Source organism: Entelurus aequoreus, linkage group LG12 (genome assembly GCF_033978785.1).
Source record: "Entelurus aequoreus isolate RoL-2023_Sb linkage group LG12, RoL_Eaeq_v1.1, whole genome shotgun sequence".
Classification (NCBI taxonomy): domain Eukaryota; kingdom Metazoa; phylum Chordata; class Actinopteri; order Syngnathiformes; family Syngnathidae; genus Entelurus; species Entelurus aequoreus.
The window spans coordinates 70,129,830-70,151,468 of NC_084742.1; the positions used below are offsets into that span (position 1 = coordinate 70,129,830).

At 39.6% G+C, this 21,639-nt stretch overlaps 1 protein-coding gene across 9 annotated transcripts in view; it reads right to left on the reverse strand.

Annotated features, from left to right (window-relative positions):
* The window catches only part of lrrc17 (leucine rich repeat containing 17), a 112,165-nt gene extending 105,579 nt beyond the window's left edge, over positions 1-6,586 (reverse strand). For all 9 annotated transcript variants that reach the window (XM_062066591.1, XM_062066596.1, XM_062066593.1 and 6 more), the window contains exon 1: positions 6,568-6,586. The gene's annotated coding sequence lies outside the window, so the exon portion shown is untranslated. The remainder of the gene's footprint in view (positions 1-6,567) is intronic.
* Positions 6,587-21,639: the final 15,053 nt, after the last annotated feature.

Genomic DNA, 21,639 nt, shown 5'->3' on the forward strand with positions numbered 1-21,639 from the left:
CTCTGACCGTAACTTAGGTACAAGCTGGCTCATTGGATTCCACACTTTCTCCTTTTTCTATTGAGGATCACGGATTTGTATTTTAAACCACCTCGGATACTATATCCTCTTGAGAATGAGAGTCGAGAACGCGAAATGGACATTCACAGTGACTTTTATCTCCACGACAATACATCGGTGAAGCTCTTTAGCTACAGAGCTAACGTGATAGCATCAGGCTCAAATGCAGATAGAAACAAAATTTTTAAAAAACCCTGACTGGAAGGATAGACAGAAGATCAACAATACTATTAAACCATGAACATGTAAATACACGGTTAATAATTTCCAGCTTGGCGAAGCTTAACAATTGAAGCTAACTTAGCTACGGAGCTAACGTGATAGCATCAGGCTCAAATGCAGATAGAAACAAAATTTTAAAAACCCTGACTGGAAGGATAGACAGAAGATCAACAATACTATTAAACCATGAACATGTAAATACACGGTTAATAATTTCCAGCTTGGCGAAGCTTAACAATTGAATCTAACTTAGCTACGGAGCTAACGTGATAGCATCAGGCTCAAATGCAGATAGAAACAAAATAAAAGAAACCCTGACTGGAAGGATAGACAGAAGATCAACAATACTATTAAACCATGAACATGTAAATACACGGTTAATAATTTCCAGCTTGGCGAAGCTTAACAATTGAAGCTAACTTAGCTACGGAGCTAACGTGATAGCATCAGGCTCAAATGCAGATAGAAACAAAATTTTTTAAAAACCCTGACTGGAAGGATAGACAGAAGATCAACAATACTATTAAACCATGAACATGTAAATACACGGTTAATAATTTCCAGCTTGGCGAAGCTTAACAATTGAAGCTAACTTAGCTACGGAGCGGCGGCGGGCGTTGTAGCTTTCGACGACACCCCGGCCGCCATCAGAGTCGGCAAGAAACATATATTTCCCCAAAGTTACGTACGTGACATGCACATAGCGACACGCACGTACGGCAAGCGATCAAATGTTTGGAAGCCAAAGCTGTACTCACGGTAGTGCGTCTGCTATCCACATTAAACACAACACAACCTCCTGGTTGTGTTGCTGTAGTCCGCTGCTAATACACCGATCGCACCTACAACTTTCTTCTTTGCAGTCTCCATTGTTCATTAAACAAATTGCAAAAGATTCACCAACACAGATGTCCAGAATACTGTGGAATTTTCCGATGAAAACAGAGCAGTTTGTATGGTGACACATTGGGTCCGAATACTTCCGTTGCCGTCGTGACGTCACGCGCAAACGTCATCATACATAGACGTTTTCAACCGGAAGTTTCCCGGTAAATTTAAAATGTCACTTTATAAGTTAACCCGGCCGTATTGGCATATGTTGCAATGTTAAGATTTCATCATTGATATATAAACTATCAGACTGCGTGGTCGCTAGTAGTAGCTTTCAGTAGGCCTTTAAAGTACCAATGATTGTCACACACACACTAGGTGTGGTGAAATATGTTCTCTGCATTTGACCCATCCCCTTGTTCACCCACTGGGAGGTGAGGGGAGCAGTGAGCAGCAGCGGTGGCCGCGCCCGGGAATCATTTTAGGTGATTTAACCCCCAATTCCAACCCTTGATGCTGAGTGCCAAGCAGGGAGGTAATGGGTCCCATTTTTTATATTCTTTGGTATGACTCGAATAATATAAAGGAAACTACAAACAAACGTCAATATTTGCTCTTTTTTTTTTTTTTGAAACATAAAATCTGATGATACACTAAACATAAGTTTCAACAATTTGGTCATTCATTGACATAGTGAACATGCTAGACAACTTCACATTCAGTAGTAAGTAAGCGGGTTACAAAGGCTCCTTGTCAGAAAAACTGTATGTAAATTAGCAACAAAAAAAAAGAAAAAAAAAAGAGAAAAAGAGAAAAAAGAAAAAAAGAAAAAAAGAAAAATTGTATGTAAATTAGCAAAAAACTTTCCGTTCCCTGAGTTCCCAATGAACAGACAAGAGGCTGTCTTTGTTGCACCAAGCAAAGGCTTGGAAAATGTAATTATGTCTCTGTTTGATTCTTTGCTTCATGTCTTGTTTAATAGATGTCATCAGTGTTTGAACCTGACACTCCTAATTTGGCTGCTGACATATAGACTAGACTAGACTAGACTAGAGACTAGACTAGACTTCCTTTTAATGCCATTCAAATTTTAACTTTACAGTCCAGATAAGCACTGTAAAGTACTGTAACTACTCGGTAAAGTACTGTAACTACTCGGTATCGGATTGATACCCAAATTTGTGGTATCATCCAAAACTAATTTAAGTATCAAACAACAGAAGAATAAGTGATTATTACATTTTAACAGAAGTGTAGATAGGACATGTTAAAAGAGAAAATAAGCAGATATTAACAGTAAATGAACAAGTAGATTAATCATTTATTTTCTACCACTTGCCCTTAATAATTTAGACAAAATAATAGGTGTATAAATGACACAATATGTTACTGCATACGTCAGCAGACTAATTAGGAGCCTTGGTTTGTTTACTTACTACTAAAAGACAATTTGTCTAGTATATTCACTATTTTATTTAAGGACTTAACTGCAATAATAAACATATGTTTAATTTACCCTAAGATTTTTTGGTTAAAATAAAGCCAATAATGCCATTTTTTTGTGGTCCCCTTTATTTAGAAAAGTACCGAAAAGTACCGAATTAATTTTAGTACCGGTACCAAAATATTGGTATCGTTACAACAGATTGGTGTCGTATCGCAGTGTTGTGCATTACAAACTCAAAGGCGGTTCGTCGAACTAAACCTGAAGGTACAACATTCCTGCATTGATATTATTTACAAAATGTGAATAATAGAGTAGTCTTGCACTTCTGGTCCTAATAGTACAGATAAGAACGAAATGTCATTGCATTAGCTCATGGTAGTGCAGGATAAAAGAGCAATAAGGCGCAGATATAAATAAATAGATTACTGTACAGATAAATATATTGCACTTTTGCATATGCATCCAATTTTATGGATGTATGTTGTATTGTCTCTATATTCCAGTGAGTTAGTCCATTTTTGGGGGGAATTGAGGGGATTATTATGATGCGTTCAAGAGTCTTACGGCCTGAGGAAAGAAGCTGTTACAGAACCTGGAGGTTCTGCTACGAAGGCTGCGGAACCTATCATGTTGTATTATTTTGTCCAAATAATCAGGGACAAGCTGTAGAAAATTGATTATTAATCTACTTGTTCATTTACTGTTAATATCTGCCTACTTTCTGTTTTAACATGTTCTATCTACACTTCTGTTCAAATGTAATAATCACCTATGCTATTGTTGTTTGGATACTTTTCATAAGTTTTGGGTAGGGATGTCCGATAATGGCTTTTTGCCGATATCCAATATTCCGATATTGTCCAACTCTTTAATTACCGATACCGATATCAACCGATACCGATATTAACCGATATATGCAGTCGTGGAATTAACACATTATTATGCCTAATTTGGACAACCATGTATGGTGAAGATAAGGTACTTTTTAAAAAAAATAATAAAATAAGATAACTAAATTAAAAACATTTTCTTGAATAAAAAAGAAAGTAAAACAATATAAAAACAGTTACATAGAAACTAGTAATTAATGAAAATGAGTAACATTAACTATTAAAGGTTAGTACTATTAGTGGACCAGCAGCACGCACAATTATGTGTGCTTACGGACTGTATCCCTTGCAGACTGTATTGATATATATTGATATATAATGTAGGAACCAGAATATTGATAACAGAAAGAAATGGGGGGAGGGAGGTTTTTTGGGTTGGTGCACTAATTGTAAGTGTATCTTGTGTTTTTTATGTTGATTTAATAAAAAATAAAAAAATTTAAAAAACCGATACAGATAATAAAAAACCGATAATTTCTGATATTACATTTTAACGCATATATCGGCCGATAATATCGGCCTAGTTTTGGGTGATACCACAAATATTAGTATCAATCCAATACCAAGTGGTTACAGAGTCATACATTGGTCACACTTAAAGTTCTTCTGTGTCCATTGAGTGAGTCACACTTTAATATTGCTAATGATACACGCAGCACATCATGTGTGTTATTACAACTACAGTACATATGCTCTCTGGCTAGCTGTGTACAAACAAAACATGAAATAATACTTTACAGATACTGTAATACGATTGTTCATGCTTTTCAGTCAGTATAGATTAGGGTTGTACGGTATACCGGTATTAGTATAGTACCGCGATACTAATTAATCATTTTCGGTACGATACCGTCTCTGAAACGTACCGGTCCGTTGTGACATTGCTGGTTTACGAGCAGACGAGCATGTTCGGCAGCGCACAATCACAGAGTACTTACAAGCAGACACAGTGTGTAGACAGAAAAGGGAGAATGGACGCATTTTGGCTTAAGGTGAAGTTATAACACTGAAACGCCCTCAGGAAGAGATGCTTTAAGACATGGCTAGCTAGCTAGCGGCTAGCGTCCATCCGCCGTCGGCAGTGTTTTACAAACCCCGTTTCCATATGAGTTGGGAAATTGTGTTAGATGTAAATATAAACGGAATACAATGATTTGCAAATCCTTTTCAACCCATATGCAGTTGAATATGCTACAAAGACAACATATTTGATGTTCAAACTGATAAACTTTTTTTTTTCTGCAAATAATCATTAACTTTAGAATTTGATGCCAGCAACACGTGACAAAGAAGTTGGAAAAGGTGGCAATAAATACTGATAAAGTTGAGGAATGCTCATCAAACACTTATTTGGAACATCCCACAGGTGTGCAGGCAAATTGGGAACAGGTGGGTGCCATGATTGGGTATAAAAGTAGATTCCATGAAATGCTCAGTCATTCACAAACAAGGATGGGGTGAGGGTCACCACTTTGTCAACAAATGCGTGAGCAAATTGTTGAACAGTTTAAGAACAACCTTTCTCAAGCAGCTATTGCAAGGAATTTAGGGATTTCACCATCTACGCTCCGTAATATCATCAAAGGGTTCAGAGAATGTGGAGAAATCACTGCACGTAAGCAGCTAAGCCCGTGACCTTCCATCCCTCAGGCTGTACTGCATCAACAAGCCACATCAGTGTGTAAAGGATATCACCACATGGGCTCAGGAACACTTCAGAAACGCACTGTCAGTAACTACAGTTGGTCGCTACATCTGTAAATGCAAGTTAAAACTCTCCTATGCAAGGCGAAAACCGTTTATCAACAACACCCAGAAACGCCGTCAGCTTCGCTGGGCCTGAGCTCATCTAAGATGGACTGATACAAAGTGGAAAAGTGTTCTGTGGTCTGACAAGTCCACATTTCAAATTGTTTTTGGAAACTGTGGACGTCGTGTCCTCCGGACCAAAGAGGAAAAGAACCATCCGGATTGTTATAGGCGCAAAGTTGAAAAGCCAGCATGTGTGATGGTATGGGGGTGTATTAGTGCCCAAGACATGGGTAACTTACACATCTGTGAAGGCGCCATTAATGCTGAAAGGTACATACAGGTTTTGGAGCAACATATGTTGCCATCCAAGCAACGTTACCATGGACGCCCCTGCTTATTTCAGCAAAACAATGCCAAGCCACGTGTTACATCAACGTGGCTTCATAGTAAAAGAGTGCAGATACTAGACTGGCCTGCCTGTAGTCCAGACCTGTCTCCCATTGAAAATGTGTGGCACCTAAAATAGCAGAAGGGAGACCCCCGGACTGTTGAACAACTTAAGCTGTACATCAAGCAAGAATGGGAAAGAATTCCACCTGAGAAGCTTCAAAAATGTGTCTCCTCAGTTCCCAAACCTTTACTGAGTGTTGTTAAAAGGAAAGGCCATGTAACACAGTGGTGCACATGCCCTTTCCCAACTACTTTGGCACGTGTTGCAGCCATGAAATTCTAAGTTAATTATTATTTGCAAAAAAAAAAAAAAAGTTTATGAGTTTGAACATCAAATATGTTGTCTTTGTGGTGCATTCAACTGAATATGGCTTGAAAAGGATTTGCAAATCATTGTATTCCGTTTATATTTACATCTAACACCATTTCCCAACTCATATGGAAACAGGGTTTGTACAAGATTCCTGCATTGATATTATTTACAAAATGTGAATACTAGAGTAGTCTTGCACTTCTGGTCCTAATAGTCCTGGTCGACAGTTTGAATTATAAATACCCAAAAAGCTCACATATCAACTTCTACCTCATACTTCTTTTTCGGAATCTATTAGAGCAGGGGTCGGAAACCCAAAATGTTGAAAGAGCCATATTGGACCAAAAATACAAACACAATTCGGTCTGGAGCCGCAACAAATTAAAAGCCATATTTCATGTGTCATGAGATATAAATTTAATTAAGAGGACTTAAAGGAAACTAAATGAGCTCAAATATAGCTACAAATGAGGCATAATGATGCAATATGTACATATCGCTAGCCTAAATAGCATGTTAGCATCGATTAGCTTGCAGTCATGCAGTGACCAAATATGTCTGATTAGCACTCCACACAAGTCAATAACATCAACAAAACTCACCTTTGTGCATTCACACACGTTAAAAGTGTGGTGGACAAAATGAGACAGAAAAAGAAGTGGCATAAAACACGTCCTAGAAAGTCGGAGAAAGTTATACATGGAAACAAACTATACGGTGAGTTCAAGGACCGCCAAAATTAGTAGGACAAAACGGCGCTCGCCAAATACTCGAATCAGTGAAGCATGTTTAATATAAACAGTGTGCTTTATAACAATTAGGGAGATTTGTGTCATGTTTGTCCTCCTACAGAAACCATACTAAAACAAAAAAATATTTTTTTTTTTCCCCTCATCTTTTTCCATTCTTCATACATTTTTGAAAAATCTCCAGAGAGCCACTAGGGCGGCGCTAAAGAGCCTCATGCGGCTCTAGAGCCGCGGGTTGCCGACCCCCGTACTAGAGAGTTCCACCAACCTCCCCCCTGAGTGGGAGCAGTTCATAAGGACGACAGCTCCAAAGCTCCACTGCTTGTACGCCAACTTTGTCACCTTCTGTGTTTACGCCGCCATCGCTCCACAGTGCACTCTCTCATATACTGTAGGCAAAGATTGTTTGATGGCACAGTCTACAAATCATCGGCTCCCGTCCGCAGCCTGAAGTGTTAAGTGCTATTTGAAATGACTTGCCGAGCCACAGCTGGGCGGGCTTGACAGGCGGATCGATCATATTCCGTGTGGCGTTAAATCAACGGCCGCCCGTCGCAGAGCCTGCAACGTCACGTCAGATCCAGTCTGGCCGGGTTGACTAATGGGGGTGGGGGGCAAAGGTCATGCAAGATAAGATGCTGAGCTGCAAATCGTCATGGTGATCTCATCCACACTCCTGCTTGATTTTAAAAAACTCTTGTCTGGGCTTGAGAGCGTCCTCGTTAGCTGGTTTTGGTTTTGCTGGTCTAGTTGTGGTTGTGCATATTACTTATGTTCACTGTATTGGGCAAGGAGCTCATTAGCCGGCCGTAGAAAAGGGAAGTTACGTGGTTAATTAAGGCAGTCCTTCTGAAATAGTGGGGTGGGCAATACCAGGGGGGCGCGCAACAACAACCGTGCGTTCCTACTTCCGGAAACAACAACCGTGCGTTCCTACTTCCGGAAACAACAACCGTGCGTTCCTACTTCCGGAAACAACAACCGTGTGTTCCTACTTCCGGAAACAACAACCGTGCGTTCCTACTTCCGGAAACAACAACCGTGTGTTCCTACTTCCGGAAACAACAATCGTGCTTTCCTACTTCCGGAAACAACAACCGTGTGTTCCTACTTCCGGAAACAACAATCGTGCTTTCCTACTTCCGGAAACAACAACCGTGTGTTCCTACTTCCGGAAACAACAATCGTGCTTTCCTACTTCCGGAAACAACAACCGTGTGTTCCTACTTCCAGAAACAACAACCGTGCGTTCCTACTTCCGGAAACAACAACAGTGTGTTCCTACTTCCGGAAACAACAACCGTGCGTTCCTACTTCCAGAAACAACAACCGTGTGTTCCTACTTCCAGAAACAACAACAGTGTGTTCCTACTTCCGAAAACAACAACCGTGCGTTCCTATTTCCGGAAACAACAACCGTGTGTTACTACTTCCAGAAACAACAACCATGCGTTCCTACTTCCGGAAACAACAACCGCATGTTCCTACTTCCAGAAACAACAACAGTGTGTTCCTACTTCCGGAAACAACAACCGTGCGTTCCTACTTCCAGAAACAACAACCGTGTGTTCCTACTTCCAGAAACAACAACAGTGTGTTCCTACTTCCGAAAACAACAACCGTGCGTTCCTATTTCCGGAAACAACAACCGTGTGTTCCTACTTCCAGAAACAACAACCGTGCGTTCCTACTTCCGGAAACAACAACCGCGTGTTCCTACTTCCAGAAACAACAACAGTGTGTTCCTACTTCCGAAAACATCAACCTGCGTTCCTACTTCCAGAAACAACAACCGTGCGTTCCTACTTCTGGAAACAACAACAGTGTGTTCCTACTTCCGGAAACAACAACCGTGCGTTCCTACTTCCGGAAACAACAACAGTGTGTTCCTACTTCCAGAAACAACAACAGTGTGTTCCTACTTCCGAAAACAACAACCGTGCGTTCCTATTTCCGGAAACAACAACCGTGTGTTCCTACTTCCAGAAACAACAACCGTGCGTTCCTACTTCCGGAAACAACAACCGTGTGTTCCTACTTCCGGAAACAACAACCGTGTGTTCCTACTTCCGGAAACAACAACCGTGCGTTCCTACTTCCGGAAACAACAACCGTGTGTTCCTACTTCCGGAAACAACAATCGTGCTTTCCTACTTCCGGAAACAACAACCGTGCGTTCCTACTTCCGGAAACAACAACCGTGTGTTCCTACTTCCGGAAACAACAACCGTGCGTTCCTACTTCCGGAAACAACAACCGTGTGTTCCTACTTCCGGAAACAACAACCGTGTGTTCCTACTTCCGAAAACAACAACCGTGTGTTCCTACTTCCGGAAACAACAACCGTGCGTTCCTACTTCCGGAAACAACAACCGTGCGTTCCTACTTCCGGAAACAACAACCGTGAGTTCCTACTTCCGGAAACAACAACAGTGTGTTCCTACTTCCGGAAACAACAACCGTGTGTTCCTACTTCCGGAAACAACAACCGTGCGTTCCTAATTCCGAAAACAACAACCGTGTGTTCCTACTTCCGGAAACAACAATCGTGCTTTCCTACTTCCGGAAACAACAACCGTGTGTTCCTACTTCCAGAAACAACAACCGTGCGTTCCTACTTCCGGAAACAACAACAGTGTGTTCCTACTTCTGGAAACAACAACCGTGCTTTCCTACTTCCAGAAACAACAACCGTGTGTTCCTACTTCCAGAAACAACAACCGTGTGTTCCTACTTCCAGAAACAACAACAGTGTGTTCCTACTTCCGAAAACAACAACCGTGCGTTCCTATTTCCGGAAACAACAACCGTGTGTTCCTACTTTCAGAAACAACAACCGTGCGTTCCTACTTCCGGAAACAACAACCGCGTGTTCCTACTTCCAGAAACAACAACAGTGTGTTCCTACTTCCGAAAACAACAACCGTGCGTTCCTACTTCCAGAAACAACAACCGTGCGTTCCTACTTCCGGAAACAACAACCGCGTGTTCCTACTTCCAGAAACAACAACAGTGTGTTCCTACTTCCGGAAACAACAACAGTGTGTTCCTACTTCCAGAAACAACAACTGTGTGTTCCTACTTCCGGAAACAACAACCGTGCGTTCCTATTTCCGGAAACAACAACCATGCGTTCCTACTTCCGGAAACAACAACCGTGCGTTCCTACTTCCGGAAACAACAACCGTGTGTTCCTACTTCCGGAAACAACAACCGTGTGTTCCTACTTCCGGAAACAACAACCGTGTGTTCCTACTTCCGGAAACAACAACCGTGTGTTCCTACTTCCGGAAACAAAAGCGTGTGAGTGTGTTCTATTCACGGCAGAATCAGTAGCAAACAACGAAGACGACTATTTTTTGACCAATGAGGATTCCACAACCGTATCTTTTTGAAGCTTAATATACGGAGGATGAACTGCTGCTTCTAGAAGCCAGCACGAAGGAAGGGTGAAACATTGGAGCAGACAAAAGCCTACCTTAGTGGTGTCTTCACAGACGTGTAAGTTACCCATGCCTTGGGCACTAATACACCCCCATACCATCACAGACGCTGGCTTTTCAACTTTGCGCCTAGAACAATCCGGATGGTTCTTTTCCTCTTTGTTCCGGAAGACACAACGTCCACAGTTTCCAAAAACCATTTGAAATGTGGACTCGTCAGACCTCTTTTCCACTTTGCATCAGTCCATCTTAGATGAGCTCGGGCCCAGCGAAGCTGGCGGCGTTTCTGGGTGTTGTTGATAAATGGCTTTCGCTTTGCATAGTAGAGTTTTAACTTGCACTTACAGATGTAGCGACAAACTGTAGTTACTGACAGTGGTTTTCTGAAGTGTTCCTGACCCCATGTGGTGATATCCTTTACACACTGATATGGCTTTTTGATGCAGTGCCGCCTGAGTGATCGAAGGTCCGTAATATCATCACTTACGTGCAGTGATTTCTCCAGATTCTCTGAACCTTTTGATGATATTACGGAGCGTAGATGGTGAAATCCCTAAATTCCTTGCAATGGCTAGTTGAGAAATGTTGTTCTTAAACAATTTGCTCACGCATTTCTTCACAAAGTGGTGACCCTCGCCCCGTCCTTGTTTGTGAACGACTGAGCATTTCATGGAAGCTGCTTTTTATACCCAATCATGGCACCCACCTGTTCCCAATTAGCCTGTTCACCTGTGGGATGTTCCAAATAAGTGTTTGATGAGCATTCCTCAACTTTCTCAGTCTTTTTTCCCCATGTGTGCCAGCTTCTTTGAAACATGTTGCAGGCATCAAATTCCAAATGAGCTAATATTTGCAAAAAATAACAAAGTTTACCAGTTTGAACGTTAAATATCTTGTCTTTGCAGTCTATTCAATTGAATATAAGTCGAAGAGGTTTTGCAAATCATTGTATTCTGTTTTTATTTACCATTTACACAACGTGCCAACTTCACTGGTTTTTGGTTTGTAATACCCCAATAATAATAAATGACTGTATTGTATTATTTCTATGTGTTTTAAAAAAATATTTTGATCACAACCCAAAGGGGGCGCCACACATTTTCACCCTTTTGGCATCCCAACTGATGGGTGCAGTACAAAGTAGACGGCAATTCTTTCTCAAGACTGGAAACAGACATCATTTGTTTCCGTACCTAACAGGACCTCCTTTTAAACAAAGTTGCACTTGTGCTTAAGTGCGCTGAACAATTTTGCAGCCTGCTATCTAAATTTTCAGGAGTTTAATGACCTATATTTACCTCCCTGTCATTCTACGTCCTCTTCCTCTGTCATTACGCTTTGGAAGTGAAGACGAAACCAAACCGAAAACCTTCCACACACCCCTGGAAAGATTTCCATCATTTCTCTCGCCGCAGACGAGAAAAAAAAAACAGTGAAATATGGCGTACCGTGCGCGGAAACGGGGCCTGCGCGTTCTTCAAGATGCCACCGCCGATTCACGGAAAATTACATGCCTGTCTCCCTGCGGTCTGCACACGGATAGAAATAGAAAATTGAAGAGAAAAACATGAAGTTTGAGGACTCTGTGGCACTTTCTTTCGACTTAATAAGCAACTTTCTGCTGGTTGTAAAAATCCCAGCAAGGGTTATTTGCCTCTCCATTGTTTGCGCTTATTGAGAACAATGGGGTGTGTTCTTCTGATCATTTCACTGAAACCTCCCTAAAACAAGAATTGATAGCTTAGACCAGATGAGTTTTGTGGCTGAAATTTGTCCCCAGGAGGTCATATAATAAACAACAATAACAAATAGAAGAAAAACAACTCATTGGATTTTAATGTGTAGGGTTTTTTTTTTAAAAAAAACCATCCTAACCATGAAATGGTGGTGTCTACAAGGATGTGGTCGTACGTGGGATGAAAGGGGAGCACTGGAGAATGCACACACACACACACACACACACACACACACACACACACACACACACACACACGTGCACACACACATGCATTTAGATCTACGCACGAGATGTATGTAAATAAAAGGTTACCCTCTAGGTCTGCTAGACAGATGATGTTAATTGCTTCCATGCAATGTGCATTCGCTTTCCCCAGTAAAAATCTGCCCTAAATCCCATATAAAAATAGTAAAAACATTTCATTTCATTTCATTTTTATTCATCTCCTTCATTGATGTGCATCTTTGATAGACAATTATAACACAATTATTCAGTTACACCGTTACACACCAATGCCTGACAAGGAGCAGGATGAAGAAAAATCTTATATTTTCCTGCCCCCTTCACATAATACATAGTCTTACTTAAAGGCCTACTGAAAGCCACTACTAGCGACCACGCAGTCTGATAGTTTATATATCAATGATGAAATCTTAACATTATAACACATGCCAATACGGCCGGGTTAACTTATAAAGTGACATTTTAAATTTGCCGCTAAACTTCCGGTTCGAAACGCCTCTGAGGATGACGTATGCGCGTGACGTAGCCCGGGGAACACGGGTATGCCTTCCACATTGAAGCCAATACGAAAAAGCTCTGTTTTCATTTCACAATTCCACCGTATTCTGGACATCTGTGTTCGTGAATCTGTTTCAATCATGTTCATTGCATTGTGGAGAAAGAAGCTGAGCAAGCAAAGAAGAAAGTTGTCGGTGCGAAACGAACGTATTTTTCGAATGAAGTCAGCAACAACAGTACACAGCCGGCGCTTCTTTGTTTACATTCCCGAAAGATGCAGTCAAGATGGAAGAACTCGGATAACAGAGACTCTAACCAGGAGGACTTTTGACTTCGATACACAGACGCCTGTAGAGAACTGGGACAACACAGACTCTTACCAGGATTACTTTGATTTGGATGACAAAGACGCAGACGTGCTACTGTGAGTATGCAGCTTTGGCTTCTAAACATTTGATCGCTTGACCGTATGTGCGCAACTTTTTTTTTGCGTATGTACGTAACTTTTTTAAAATATATAAGCTTTATGAACCTTGGGTTAGGTGAACGGTCTTTTGGGCTGAGTGATTGTGTGTGTTGATCAGGTGTTTGAATTGTATTGGCGTGTTCTATGGAGCTAGGAGCTAGCAGAGGAGCTAGGAGCTAGCATAACAAACACGTAGGTGTTTTTATGCAGGATTAATTTGTGGCATATTAAATATAAGCCTGGTTGTGTTGTGGCTAATAGAGTATATATATGTCTTGTGTTTATTTACTGTTGTAGTCATTCCCAGCTGAATATCAGGTCACCCCCGGCTCTCACAGCATCTTCCCTATCTGAATAGCTTCAACTCCCCACTAGTCCTTCACTTGCACTTTACTCATCCACAAATCTTTCATCCTCGCTCAAATTAATGGGGAAATTGTCGCTTTCTCGGTCCGAATCTCTCTCACTTCATGCGGCCATCATTGTAAACAATAGGGAACTTTGCGTATATGTTCAACTGACTACGTCACGCTACTTCCGGTAGGGGCAAGACTTTTTTTATCAGATACCAAAAGTTGCGATCTTTATCGTCGTTGTTCTATACTAAATCCTTTCAGCAAAAATATGGCAATATCGCGAAATGATCAAGTATGACACATAGAATAGATCTGCTATCCCCGTTTAAATAAAAAAAATTCATTTCAGTAGGCCTTTAATGATATGTGAACCAACAATTACATCCAAATATAACGAAAAAAAAACAAAACAACAAAAAAAACACAAGTGCAAAACTTCATGAAGTACAAACCGAACAAAAAAACAAAAGAAGTAATATACTCCTCACGGGATGATACAAAACAAATACAAAACCAGGCAAAAAACAAGTAAATTAATCAATATAAAGCAAAATGTAAACACTTATGGCTGTCCATATGATTTTATTGTTCTGTCTTTATATATTTTTTTCAATTGGAATATATTTTTACAATCTTTTATCTCATTATAAAGAGAATTCCATAGTTTAACCCCCACCACTGATATACACATTTGTTTTAAAGTTGTCCTTGAATACTGATGTTGGAAATGACCTTTTCTTCTATGTTCTGTATTCTCAGAAGTGATGACAAACATTTTTTGTAAATTTGCTGGTAATGTTTTGATTTTAGCCTTAAACATGACACATCATGTCTGTAACTTTACTAGCTCCTGTAATTTCAATAAACCTGAATTAATGAATAATATGTTAGTGTGTTCTAAGTAATCGACTTTATGAATAATCCTCATAGCTCTTTTCTGTAGTTGATACAATGCCTTTAGAATAAGTAAATAAAATATATGTTTCTAGTCTGCGTATTTATGTGATTTCTCTTCTAAAATTGTGTTTCAACAGTTTTCAAGAAAAAAAAAGAAAGAAAAAAAAGACATTGTTTCTGTGAATGAGATGGAACAAAGTGATATTGTGTAATACGGGAGGCATTTGTGTCCAATTATTGTGGAATAATACAATAGTGCAAGTGGCTGCAATATTATGACCTTTTTTTTTTACAATTTTTTTAAATGCTGCTTTAAAGAGAGCCAAGTACTCTCTATTCTAGCTTCATTAAACACAGGAAAATGGTTCCTTTTTTTGCTGTGATCTCTCTTGACAGTTTCCACTCGAATCTGCATAAAATATAATACAAAAATGTGTTGGTTTTTTTTTGTTTATTTTGTAATTTTTTTTTACAATTATTTTTAGTGTTTGTATGCAATTTTTACAAACATATTATTATTTTCTCTCTACATGCATGACATTAAAATACAAACCCAAAAGCAGTGAAGTTGGCACGTTGTGTAAATGGTAAATAAAAACAAAATACAATGATTTGCAAATCCTTTTCAACTTATATTCAATTGAATAGACTGCAAAGACAAGATATTTAACATTCAAACTGGTAAACTTTGCTATGTTTTGCAAATGTTTGGAATTTCATGCCTGCAACATGTTTCCAAAAAGCTGGCACAAGTGGCAAAAAAGACTGAGAAAGTTGAGGAATGCTCATCGAACACTTATTTGGAACATCCCACAGGTGAACGGGCTAATTGGGAACAGGTGGGTGCCATGATTGGGTATAAAAGCAGCTTCCATGAAATGCTCAGTCATTCACAAACAAGGACGGGGCGAGGGTCACCACTTTGTCAACAAATGCCTGAGCAAATTGTTGAAGAACAATATTTCTCAACCACCAAGGAATTTAGGGATTTCACCATCTACGCTCCGTAAGATCAGAGAATCTGGAGAAATCACCGCACGTAAGCAGCAAGGCTGAAAACCGACATTGAAGGCCCTTGACCTTCGATCCCTCAGGCGGTACTGCATCAAAAAGCGACATCAGTGTGTAAAGGATATCACCACATGGGCTCAGGAAGACTTCAGAAAACCACTGTCAGTAACTACAGTTTGTCGCTACATCTGTAAGTGCAAGTTAAAACTCTACTTTGCAAAGCGAAAGCCATTTATCAACAACACCCAGAAACGCCGCCGGCTTCGCTGGGCCCGAGCTCATCTAAGATGGACTGATGCAAAGTGGAAAAGTGTTCTGTGGTCTGACGAGTCCACATTTCAAATAGTTTTTGGAAACTGCGGACGTCGTGTCCTCCGGACCAAAGAGGAAAAGAATCATGCGGATTGTTTTCGGTGCAAAGTGTAAAAGCCAGCATGTGTGATGGTATGGGGGTGTATTAGTGCCCAAGACATGGGTAACTTACACATCTGTGAAGGCGCCATTAATGCTGAAAGGTACATACAGCTTTTGGAGCAACATATGTTGCCATCCAAGCAACGTTACCATGGACGCCCCTGCTTATTTCAGCAAGACAATGCCAAGCCACGCGTTACATCAACGTGGCTTCATAGTAAAAGAGTGTGGGTACTAGACTGGCCTGCCTGTAGTCCAGACCTGTCTCCCATTGAAAATGTGTGACGCATAATGAAGCCTAAAATACCACAACGGAATTGGTCTCCTTATGCCTGGTTCACACCAAAGGCGCTTGCCGCGCTTTAAAGCGGCGAGCAAAGCGCCGTCATTTTTGTCAATTTTCCCACGAATATCCCGATCTCCGAAGTAATGTTATGCTTTGATACGCTCTGATACTCTCTGATACGCTCTGATACGAATTAGTTACCGCTTTGTTACCGTTCCTCACGATTTGATCCCGCTTTGATACGCTTTAAATCACGCTTTGATACGTTTTATTACGCTTTATTGAACTTTATTACGCTTTGATGCGATCATGACGCTTTAAATCCGGCTCTAACACGATTATCAAGCTCTGTTGTGCATTGTTACAACAAAAATGAGGAAAAAAATGAGAAAAACTCAGTATACTGTTTTCCACACATTTTTTATATTCATTTATTTTTCAATTTCTCTTTTTTTCTTCGTTATATTATGTTTTATATCTTCATTTCTTTTATTTCTTTGTCATCTTAATAAATATCTATCTTTCATTTCTTATGCTAGTTGACAATAAAAAAAAAGGCATTTCTTTTATTTTTTATATTCATTTATTTTTTCAATTTCTCTTTTTTTTCCCCGTTATATTATGTTTTATATCTTCATTTCTTTTATTTCTTTGTCATCTTAATAAATATCTATCTTTCATGTCTTATGCTAGTTGACAATAAAAAAAGGCATTTATTTTATTTTTTATATTCATTTATTTTTTCAATTTCTCTTTTTTTTCCGTTATATTATGTTTTATATCGGCATTTCTTTTATTTCTTTGTCATCTTAATAAATATCTATCTTTCATTTCTTATGCTAGTTGACAATAATAAAAGGCATTTCTTTTCAACGTAACATATTCTCTTTATTATTAACATTTTCATACAGAAAAATGATAGACAGTAATGTCAAAGTGCAACATCAAACAGCAGAAGTACAGAAACAATGATCATGGTATAAAAAAGGCAATGATGCAAAAGAGAATGGATTTGTAATCCTGTGTTGGTTTTACATCAAGTTTCAATGTCACTAGTCAATATCACAGTCACTTCCTATTGCGCTTTGATCCAAGATCTGTTAAGCTTTCCTACGCTTTGAGTCAAGCTTTGCTGAGCTTTGTCACGCTTTGATACGCTCTCGGCACTTTATTCCATTCTTGACAGAGCGCAGAATTTTTTTAAACCGTTTAAAAAATTGTTGGCGAACTTGCCGCATGTCCCGCTTCACTACAAGCTTTCCCACCATCCATTACGACCCTCACGCTTTAATCAGGCTTTGTTACGCTTTAACGCCGCTTTGCATGCCGCTTTAAAGTGCCGTCAAAGCGCCGTTGGTGTGAACCTAGCATTAGTTCCCAAATGTTAACTGAGTGTTGTTAAAAGGAAATATGTTGTCTTTGTAGTGCATTCAACTGAATATGGCTTGAAAAGGATTTGCAAATCATTGTATTCCGTTTATAAATCATGCAAAATAATAACATTGACCATCATTGCTATGCCGATGACACCCAAATCTATGTAGCGCTATCACCAAATGACTATCGCCCCATAGATCTTCTGTGCCAGTGCATTGAGCAAGTCAAACACTGGATGTGCCAAAATGTCCTACAACTAAATGAAGATAAAACTGAGATCATTGTTTTTGGTGCTAAAAAAGAAAGGTTTAAAGTCGTCCAACACCTTCAATCACTGTCCCTGAAAACCTCAAATAAAGCCAGAAATCTTGGGGTTATTTTAGATTCTGATTTACATTTCGACAGTCACATCAAATCAGTAACAAAATGGGCCTACTGTCACCTCAAAAATGTAAAAAGACTCAGAGGGCTCATGTCAGCTCAAGACTTTGAAAAACTTGTACATGCCTTTATTACCAGTAGGCTAGACTATTGTAGTGGTCTCCTTGCAGGTCTTCCCAAAAACACTGTCAGGCAGCTACAGCTTGTTCAGAATGCTGCTGCTAGAGTTCTAACAAAGACCAAAAAATGTGAGCACATTACAGCAATTCTTAAATCCTTACATCGGCTCCCTGTACATCAGAGAATTGATTTCAAAATCCTCCTGCTCACATATAAATCACTACGTGGTCTAGTACAGGGGTCACCAACCTTTTTGAAAGCAAGAGCTACTTCTTGGGTAGTGATTAATGCGAAGGGCTACCAGTTTGATACACACTTAAATAAATTGCCAGAAATAGCCAATTTGCTCAATTTACCTGTAACTCTATGTTATTATTAATAATTAATGATATTTACACTTAATTGAACGGTTTAAAAGAGGAGAAAACACAAAAAAAATGACAATTAAATTTTGAAACATAGTTTATCTTCAATTTCGACTCTTTAAAATTCAAAATTCAACCGAAAAAAAGAAGAGAAAAACTTAAAAAAAGAATTTATGGAACATCATTAGTAATTTTTCCTGATTAAAATTAATTTTAGAATTTTGATGACATGTTTTAAATAGGTTAAAATCCAATCTACACTTTGTTAGAGTATATAACAAATTGGACCAAGCTATATTTCTAACAAAGACAGATCATTATTTCTTCTAGATTTTCCAGAACAAATATTTTAAAATAAATTCAAAAGACTTTGAAATAAGATTTAAATTTGATTCTACAGATTTTCTAGATTGGCCAGAATATTTTTTTTGAATTTTAATCATAATAAGTTTGAAGAAATATTTCACAAATATTCTTCGTCGAAAAAATAGAAGCTAAAATGAAGAATTAAATTAAAATGTATTTATTATTCTTTACAATAAAACATAAATAAATACTTGAACATTGATTTAAATTGTCAGGAAAGAAAAGGAAGGAATTTAAAAGGTAAAAAGGTATATGTGTTTAAAAATCCTAAAATCATTTTTAAGGTTGTATTTTTTCTCTAAAATTGTCTTTCTGAAAGTTATAAGAAGCAAAGTAAAAAAAATTAATGAATTTATTTAAACAAGTGAAGACCAAGTCTTTAAAATATTTTCTTGGATTTTCAAATTCTATTTGAGTTTTGTCTCTCTTAGAATTAAAAATGTCGGGCAAAGCGAGACCAGCTTGCTAGTAAATAAATACAATTTAAAAAATGGATGCAGCTCACTGGTAAGTGCTGCTATTTGAGCTATTTTTAGAACAGGCCGGCGGGCTACTCATCTAGTCTTTAAGGGCTACCTGGTGCCCGCGGGCACCGCGTTGGTGACCCCTGGTCTAGTATATCACTGATATGCTCCCACTTTATAAGCCCTCTAGATCACTAAGATCTTCTGAGAGCAATCTGTTAGCGGTTCCAAGAGTAAAGTCCAATCAAGGGAGAGCATCATTCAGTCACGATGCAACAAATAGCTGGAATAAACTTCCTGAAGATGTCAGACTTTCCCCAACTCTGACTACTTTTAAAACTAGACTGAAGACTTTTATGTTCACCTTAGCTTTCAGCGAAATCTTTTAATCTTTTAATCTTTTAACTTTTAACGTCTGCACTGTTTTTATTTTTATTGTCTGCATTTTAATTTTGCTTTCATTTTCTTTCATTTCACTTTGTTGTCTGTGAAGCACTTTGAGTCTGCCTTGTGTATGAAAAGTGCTATACAAATAAAGTTGCCTTGCCTTGCCTTGCCTATATTTACATCCAACACAATTTCCCAACTCATATGGAAACGGGGTTTGTACATTGACAATACATGCAACCAAAATGCCGGACATTTGAGACATTTAAAAAACTCCGCCCGGACAGCCCCGCAAAAGAGGACATGTTTGGGGAAAAGAGGACGTATGGTCAGTCTATTAGTATGCAACGCTTAGAACAAACATAACAACAACATGACCATGCAGGCTTATGCAGCTCGCATGAGTGACTGTTTTTCCTTTCAATTCGAATGCAGCTCTAAACAGAGCCCTGTGCTTTCCATTCTAGCTCCACTAAAGACAATATGGTGCTACTTTTCCGCTGTAATCCCCCTTGACAGTTGCTGGGTGTCCTGAGACGGTTACCTCCCGAAAAGGTCACGGAAGGTACCTGGAACCAATTAAAAATGGCTACACTCTTAACACAGTTCAAAGATACTTGCAGGGACATAAGGCATGCATGTATTAAAATGGGTTAAATGCGGGTATGCGCAAACGGAGGTTTACAAGCTCGGGATCGTCTGACATAGACTGTGAGTCAGTCTGTTCCAGTAAGCCATGGTTGAAGCAGGGGGGCGGGGGGGGGGGGGGGGGGGGGGGGGCATTTATGGTTAAGTGTGTGATCCTGCTGTATTTTTTCAGGTGTTGCCAGTGTAGAAAGTAAGACATACCCCCAAAAAACACAGTCTGAAGTGTGCATAATGAAGTATCTGAATGAAGTCTGGGCCTGTCAAGTAAATGATGTCCCATAAAAGCTTGACGTCAAGGCTTTTTAAAGGTGTGTTTATCCACTGTCTCCAGACACTTTGTCTACACAAAGTTGTTACACACCAAAGATCCTCCAGTTAATTGTTGCACTGTGAGAAGTAGTGCACGAACAGTATGCAGCCATATAATCAGAGCTACGAGCAGAGGTGGGTAGTAACGCGCTACATTTACTCCGTTACATCTACTTGAGTATCTTTTGGGATAAATTGTACTTCTAAGAGTAGTTTTAATGCAACATACTTTTACTTTTACTTGAGTATATTTATAGAGAAGAAACGCTACTTTTACTCCGCTCCATTTATCTACATTCAGCTCGCTACTCGCTACTGATCTTTATCCATCTGTTAATGCACGCTTTGTTTGTTTTGCTTTGTCAGACAGACCTTCAAAGTAGGATCTATCGCATGCCTGCGTTTCACCAATCAGATGCAGTCACTGGTGACGTTTGACTCCGTTTCACCAATCAAATGCTGTCACTGGTGACGTTTGACTCCGTTTCACCAATCAGATGCAGTCACTGGTGACGTTTGACTCCGTTTCACCAATCAAATGCTGTCACTGGTGACGTTTGACTCCGTTTCACCAATCAAATGCAGTCACTGGTGACGTTTGACTCCGTTTCACCAATCAAATGCTGTCACTGGTGACGTTTGACTCCGTTTCACCAATCAGATGCTGTCACTGGTGACGTTTGACTCCGTTTCACCAATCAGATGCTGTCACTGGTGACGTTTGACTCCGTTTCCCCAATCAGATGCAATCACTGGTGACGTTTGACTCCGTTTCACCAATCAGATGCAATCACTGGTGACGTTTGACTCCGTTTCACCAATCAGATGCAATCACTGGTGACGTTTGACTCCGTTTCACCAATCAGATGCAATCACTGGTGACGTTTGACTCCGTTTCACCAATCAGATGCAGTCACTGGTGACGTTTGACTCCGTTTCCCCAATCAGATGCAATCACTGGTGACGTTTGACTCCGTTTCCCCAATCAGATGCAATCACTGGTGACGTTTGACTCCGTTTCCCCAATCAGATGCAATCACTGGTGACATTTGACTCCGTTTCACCAATCAGATGCAATCACTAGCGACGTTTGACTCCGTTTCCCCAATCAGATGCAGTCACTGGTGACGTTTGACTCCGTTTCACCAATCAGATG